The 5707-nt window shown below is 37.4% G+C and overlaps 1 long non-coding RNA gene across 4 annotated transcripts; it reads left to right on the top strand.

The window, feature by feature from the left end:
• Positions 1-496: 496 nt before the first annotated feature.
• On the top strand, positions 497-5455 carry LOC120113007 (uncharacterized). Of its 4 annotated transcripts, none has more exons than XR_005514735.3 (4): positions 497-647; positions 797-906; positions 1540-1725; positions 4752-5061. It is a non-coding gene; the product is annotated as an uncharacterized LOC120113007 (long non-coding RNA). The 4 variants fall into 4 exon arrangements; XR_005514736.3 differs by having other exon boundaries at positions 573-647; positions 806-906; XR_015976969.2 differs by lacking the exon at positions 497-647 and adding an exon at positions 5246-5455 and having other exon boundaries at positions 699-906; positions 4752-5043.
• The last annotated feature ends 252 nt before the right edge of the window (positions 5456-5707 follow it).

Genomic DNA, 5707 nt, shown 5'->3' with positions numbered 1-5707 from the left:
ACCGGGGGGTGATCCAACGGTATATACATGCAAAGGAAGGTGATTTCTTCTTTTGCATGGAACATGCAACCCCAATTCCATCATTGTTTTTTTTTTTTTTGTTGCGCTAGAATAGATGATTCATGCAGTTTTAGTACAGATATATTCAATAAGATCAAAAAACAATAAGTCTCGAAGTGCTTTAGGCAACTATTTTTTTCTAATCTATAGGATGCTTCCAGAGTGACTGGCTATATACCAACAGTCTGTGGCACCATTTATCTCTTTGAACATGTGGTTAGCCTGAAAGGCCACATCGCTACTTATCATTGGTCCGAATGTTCCAAAGCAGCCTCTTCCACCACCGCTGGTGCCATTCTAAATTTATCCAATCACAATAGCCCGGTCATCTTTTAAGTATAATCGGGCTGGTCTGCAGCACCCGTCCAGCATGACCCACGCCAGCCCATGCCGCTCTCAGCTCGTGAAGTGTCTAAAAATCGCAGCTCCGGCAACCACCACCCCCCTGCGCTATGGACGCAAAGCAACGGGCTCGCTCGTGTCTCTGTATGAGACCACATCGAAACGAAGGCGAGAGGGACGCGGCCCCGCCGACAGAAGGCTACGTCTTATTCGTTCGCCGAGGACAAAATGTGCCACCTTTGCATGTGACCTCTTCTTCTTCTTCTTCTTCTATTGTTTATTTTTTCAGTTTGGTTATGATTTCGATTTGTTCTTATATTTCAGCTCTGTTTTCTTTGAAATTTTGACCCTTTTTGGCTTTTGTCATGGTGGATTATTTTTGATGTTGGTGTAGGTCTGATAGATTGGAACGATGGAGCGTTCTGGGAAGAGAATTTTGATGACCTCTAATGGAGATGAGATCTCAAAGGGTATCGCGTACAATCTGGCAAAGTGTGGTTGCAGGTAGGAATGCAAAGCTCCAATCTTTTTTTTTTGACCTTGATTCCAATCTAGTGATTTTGTGAGCAGGGTCTGCTGTTTTGGAGTTGTTGTTGAGTTTCAGTTGATGGGTTTTATTATTCTCTGACATCTTGTTGGATTTCTGTTCTTTTTTTCTTCTTTAGGGGAAAGCGAGGGTGTAAACCCAGATTCTCATTCGTTGGTTTTCGCTCTTTCGAACATTCTGGTGTTCTTCATCCCTTTTAGAATTGGTCTATTTGGAAATTTATGCTATAGTTTATTTTGTCTTTTTTGTTTTTTATGAGGTATTATTTTTCAAATTAACTGACCTCATTCTTGACAAGTTAAAAAAAAAAGAACCGAACGAGCTCAATTACTTTTTTTCCCCACTTTGAAATATTTTTGTTTGGAATTTGTTATACTCTTAGTTTCAATTTCATCAATTTCTTAAGTATATATCTGAAAATGAATATTTTATTTCATCTACTAGACCTCCTTCTTAATGTTTTCCCCTTTGCTCTCATTATGGTGTGTTTAATCACTCTCTCTGAATTTTCTTTAGTAAATTTGTATATTTCGTTTTTTGTATCAAGTTTGTACTAAGTTGCAATTTGTTTCTGATGATGTAATCTGTAGGCTAGTTTTGATGGGTGATGAAGTTGTCCTTCAGAGCATGGTGGCAGAGATTACAAGTTCCTTGAAGGGAATTGATCAGCCTGAATATGGAAGAAGAGAAGGAGGCTGCTTTTGATGTTGCTGTGGATAAAGCATGAAAATCCTTAGGGGCATTGGATGCTTTCATTAATTGTTACATCTTTGAAGGTATATGCTTATTACTGATAAAAATAACATCATTTTAAATCTTGTCAAACTATATTTAAATTCTTCATACATCTTCCTGGGTGCTATAGCTTTATAAGTTTGCTATTTGTATAGCATACTTTGAGGTTGCAACTAAAGTGTTGATATCAAAGTTTGCTGTCTCGGTATCGCCCCCGTACTGGTGCCACACTACCATAGTGTCGGAACAGTACAATACGAGATTTTTTTGTATAGTATGGTACGCTCTGTACTGCCCGGTTCGGGCCGGTACAGCGTACCATGGTTGATATATTATTACTATGAAAATGGTTGTACATTTCTTGTTGATAATTAATCAGAGTTTTCATCATCTGAAAGAGGGAAACATAGAGAGGGTGCAGACAATGTTAAAATGGCCAAAACATGGAATGTAGAATGAAGCATATAAAGAAGAGGACCAACATAAGAATATATCCTGTGTGGCATACTAATAGTGCTGACATCAAATAAGACCAGTGATTTTTGTTAGTATTCCTTTTTTTTTAAAGGAACTTTTTGTTACTTGAAATTAATCTCATAAAATAAGAAAAGCTCACTATTAATCTCAGCATCAACTGGCACTTCTAGTTTCCATTGGCAAGGCGCTAGCAGTTGCACAGGCATGCTTACACAAATTATCTCACTCAGGGAAACGAAGAACAATCTTATTTAAATCAATAGTTTTCAGCAGAAGTTTTCTTGTTGGTAGGGACGCACTGCTAGCAAAATAGAAATGCTTCATCATAGCACAAAAATTATGTTTTTACCTAGCTTAGATGCTAATGGAGACTGTTTTTATCTTCTCTACTTTTAGTTGAGCCAATAGGATTGCTTTGTGCAATGAATCTTTATCATTTCAATATTTTCTGGTAGGACAAAAAATGATAAATACCTAGGAATTGAGGCATGCTGAACTTGTTTACATAGGTTATAATAAAAAATTCCTAATCTTGAAACTTATTTTTATCTTTTATAAACCTATGAATGAACATTCTTGGAGACTATTTTCCCTTATAATTCACAAGATTCTTGTCTTGATTCCCTTATAAACTCATTTTAAACTATGTTAATAGGGTCTATAACCCATAATCACTTTCTGGTGCCCGTTTTCTCATGCTAGTCGTTGGGCCCTTACAATTTTCTCCTGTATATGACATCTAGCCTTGTGGTTACTCAATTTACCTCTTAGTGCTTGTTACGCGTTTCTTGACTATTTGGGACAAGCATAACAGGCAGTCCTAGGCTCCTTATGTTGTATATGAAATTCTATTTTGGTCATCTTTTTCCTTTCTGCACATAATACTAGTCTACTTTTTTATCCATTTCAGACATATAGACATTTGTAGATACATGGCTTTCAGAAAGTCATATTTTGGCAATAACCATTCAGTTCTTGAACATATGCCTGGAAGGCTAGGTACCCCATGAAAGTTCAAAAGCATGCCTGTAATGAGAAGATGTCCCGCTGTTCTAGTGCTCAGTGATACAAAGCATTTCCATATTTGACTATATCAGCCTACTTGAGCATAGTGAGGATACTATGGTTTGCTTTTAAGTCTCCTTTCTTCAGAGCTCTTCCATTGTTAGCTTCCAAAGCATATGCTGATACAGGTGTTTTAAAATTTGTAAGCATACCACATGAAGTAAATTTGAGGAAGTTCTTTGAGTGGCTCATCAGCCTAATGATCTATCCAAATTCTGGCTCCCCTAGTTCTTCCATTAGCAATCCTACTCCCTTTGAAACAAGTGATATTTTATGGAAAGGTAGCATACAAAAAGTTAATATACATCACGGATTTGTCTATGGAGAGATGACAAGTTATCTACTCTGAGAAATCTATATCAGCTAATGGATCTTGCAATATTCTGATGAATCTTGCAATATTCTGATGAGTCTCGGAATGTCAGCTGAGCTAAGGCTGGTGAATGAGAAATCTGACTGCTGAGAAATTTTCTTGTGACTTGAGCTACTCCTGCAAGTCCTCTTGAAGCTGAAATGGAGGTGTTTTGCAGACTCAATCATGAAATTCATAAGGGAATCCAGGGGCCACAAGATCTAAGATATAGGAAAGTATTATACAACATCATGAAGAATGGGAAGCTTGACCTATGAACAAGGAAAGCTAGAGACAACTTGAGAGCTTGATTTGAGTCTCAGGAGATCTTTATATATCCAGAGACAAGGAAGCCAGCAGCCTGGCTAAAAGAAATCATAAAGGCTGTATTGAATGATGAATTGCAATGCCTCGGACTCGTTACCAAACAGGGAGAAAATACAAGTTGCTCAACGTAATTGCATCTTGGACTTGATTATTGTTTGGACGACATATGCCATAACCTTTTAACTTCATTAACCATTTTAACCATTACACCCTTCCATCTAGTTATATGCAAGTATGAGTAGCTTTAAAGTAGATGAATCAATCATGGCAGCATTTAGAGAAATTCAGAAGTGCGCGTAGAGTATTAACATGTATAGGCCTTAAAATCTCATCTTCATGCATGCTGGTGCTTATGTTTTCTCTGTGCCTACTTTAATTTGGGCAAATCAAGTTCGAATGAGCTGAATCGGTGGGTTACCTTTTTTGCTGGATGGTAATCCTGATGAATCTCAATGCCAAAGTTCTAAGATAAACCAAACACCTTTTATTGAGCTTACAGAATCTCCCCTATATTCTCTGGTATTGCTTCCACTTTCACTAGTTCAGAATAGAGAAATGATACATAATTGCCAGCTATTGAGAATTTTCGGTCGATTTGACATGGGAATGATAAACTGGTTGCTTGAATTTTCTTCTGCTTAATATTTAAGCATTCATACAACTAGGTTTATGTGAATAAACACAAGGGCAGCATCTGGATTTTTTCTGCAGTCTGTTATAACTGTCAGTAAATCTGTAAATGTTTCTTTACTTGCATTCTTGTGTATTGTTGTTTCTTTTCTTCCATTGGGTCACTAGAGTTCGCTTTTCCCTTAACTGTTTTAATCATCTCATATTCTCATGCAGGCATCTGCAATGGAGACTGGCAAGCATAAGATAAGAGTTAACAGCATTGCCCGGGGCTTGCACTTGGGCGACAAGTATCTAAGCAGAATAAATGATGAATATTTTGATTAGCCTCAGATACATTCTGGAATTAAATCTGTGCCAGAGATGTTACATGGCTAGTGGTGCCATTTGAAGATCTGAGTGCAGTTGGGACTTACATGTACAATTTGGTACATGGTTTGTCGAAATAAAGTTTTTTCAAGAAACAGGCAGTCATGACTGCTACTGAGATTTCTTACCGTGGCATAGAGTGAGTACTCTTCTTTAATTTATCTATTTATTCATGAGTGATTCAATTGATTTACAATCTTATATAACAGTATATACGAACATGTCTTTAAATACACGCTCGATAAGCTCGCCAGGAAGAGTATTAGACTACAAGTGAGGATCTTCACTGCTATTATAAGAAGATCCACTTAGCCATTCCACCATTGTTGCATTTTTTACAGGCATGGTGGGCCTCCATTCATTAAGCTAAAGATATATCATTATGCATTGTTGACAAGCTAGGAGATCATGGAGCTATTGCACTTCTTGTTCTTATGTTTGAAAACAACATGGAGCATCACATCCTATGCTAATCTCCTGAGCAACTAAAAACATTGTTTTCATAATATTTCTGTGCTATGAACTTATACTCCAAATGGAGTACCTTTGCCTTACTGCTTAGTTTTTTTTTTTTTTTTTTTTTTTTTTGTAAATCTTGCTACGAAAAGAGATTTAGCTATCGGGATGTGATTAGGAGTGTCAGTGGACTGGGTCAAGCCCAGGCTTGAAATCGGCCAGGTTAGCTTGTGACCAGCCCAAGAGTATTAGTACCAAACTACACCTGTGTCTAGTTATTTTGTTCAATATGGGTTCAAGTCCAGCCATAATTTATTGTTTCACTGGTAACTCAAGCCAGGCCTGAA

This window comes from Phoenix dactylifera, chromosome 4 (assembly GCF_051530095.1).
Source record: "Phoenix dactylifera cultivar Ajwa chromosome 4, Ajwa_hap1_PhDact_Kaust_v1.1, whole genome shotgun sequence".
NCBI lineage: Eukaryota > Viridiplantae > Streptophyta > Magnoliopsida > Arecales > Arecaceae > Phoenix > Phoenix dactylifera.
Note: the sequence above shows the minus strand (reverse complement) of the source record. Positions and strands in the feature narration are given on the sequence as shown.